This window comes from Condylura cristata, unplaced genomic scaffold, assembly GCF_000260355.1.
Source record: "Condylura cristata isolate star-nosed mole 26May11 unplaced genomic scaffold, ConCri1.0 scaffold00042, whole genome shotgun sequence".
Classification (NCBI taxonomy): domain Eukaryota; kingdom Metazoa; phylum Chordata; class Mammalia; order Eulipotyphla; family Talpidae; genus Condylura; species Condylura cristata.
The window spans coordinates 6156566-6157964 of NW_004567143.1; the positions used below are offsets into that span (position 1 = coordinate 6156566).

A 1399-nucleotide genomic window follows, 5' to 3' on the forward strand; every position below is an offset into this window, starting at 1 on the left:
AGGTGCCGCCCGCTGCCGCTGTGGGGCCGTGCCCCCCACTCCCAGCTCCCCACTCCCAGCTCCTCCGGAGCGCAGGTCAGCGCCCAGCAGGGGAGAGCCACCTCCCACCCGCCTCCCACCACGACCCACCCACGTCCCACCCGCAGGGCCCTTTCCCCTCCCCCACCCGCGACACTACGGGGCCCACCTGCTCCGGCCAAAGCAGAGGCCGGGGCCTGAGGACCCGTGACCGCGCAGCGTCCATGGGAAACAGGGCTGCTTAAAGGCCATGTGACTGTCCAGCTCCTGCGCCCGGAGGCAGAGGGTGCCGGCGGCCCTGGGGGCGAGTCTGCAGTCTGACCGTGGGGGGGGCCACGGGGAAGCGGCAGCAGTGGACCACCCAGGCCGCCCACTGAGGACAGGCCCGGGGGCCCACGGGGAGGAAGGACAGAGCCCACCCACAGAGACTCAGGCTCCCCCAGCCTGCCCGGAGCAGGGGAGCGCGGGGCTGCTGGCAGGCCTCGGCCTCAGCACCCCCCCTCTGCCCGCCCTCCCGAGGGTGCCCTGGGCAGGGCACCGATCCCCTCCCCTTCGAGGGTCGCCCCAGTGCGGGGGTCCCAGGGTGGCCCCGGGGTGTGGATCCAGGGGGACACGGCTCAGCCAAGCAGAGCAGCTGCATCTGGGCCCCACGAGCTAGGGCCACCCCAGCCTCTGGGGCCAAACTGGGAGCGCACCCCCCGAGAGCCCACGTCCAGGCTGCGTAGGGGCTCCTTCCCGCCGGGCCGCGGCCCCCCCCAACCTCAGAGCGGGGAGGAGCCTCCCCTCCCAGGCGCCTGTTTTCGTGATTCCCGGCGCCGTGGGTCAAAGCGCTCTGCCAAAGACACGCAGGCCATTCCCACGCGCCGCCCACCCAGGGCGCGCTAATTCCCAACTGCCACCGACTCCCCCTCACCACCTCCGCTGACCCTCAGCCCCTCGGCCCGCCAGCCCCCCCTTCTGGGGGGATCCATGCCCCGCCCCCTGGCCCGCCCGGGCCACGCCCACCCTCCCCAGCTACAGCCAGGCGCCCCCTGGACTGGCACCCTGGGGTGCCGGTCCCCACACCTCCTCTGCAGCACCAAGCACAGCCCTACACCCCAGCCTGCTCTTTCTGCAGCTTCTTCCCTGAACCAAACCCCCAAGCTGAGGAAACAAGGAGTCGCCCCTGGGGCGGCGGGGCCGCGGGAGATGAGGCGGGAGATGAGGCGGGGCCCACCCGAGTCCCCAGCTGGCCCTTGGCAGCCTCTGCCCGGCACACGTGCCCACCGAGGACTGGGGCTGCTGGGTCTGGCCCAAGCGCAGAGGACAGTGGTCACGGCTGGGCACGCGTGGCCAGCGGCGCCCACGGCGCTTTGGGCCCGCTGCGGTCCAGGTGGCGGCC

General features: G+C 73.3%; 1 protein-coding gene across 1 annotated transcript in view; it reads right to left on the reverse strand.

The window, feature by feature from the left end:
• The window catches only part of PTPRN2 (protein tyrosine phosphatase, receptor type, N polypeptide 2), a 69002-nt gene that overhangs the window by 66417 nt on the left and 1186 nt on the right, over positions 1–1399 (reverse strand). The gene's annotated exons all lie outside the window — the stretch shown is intronic.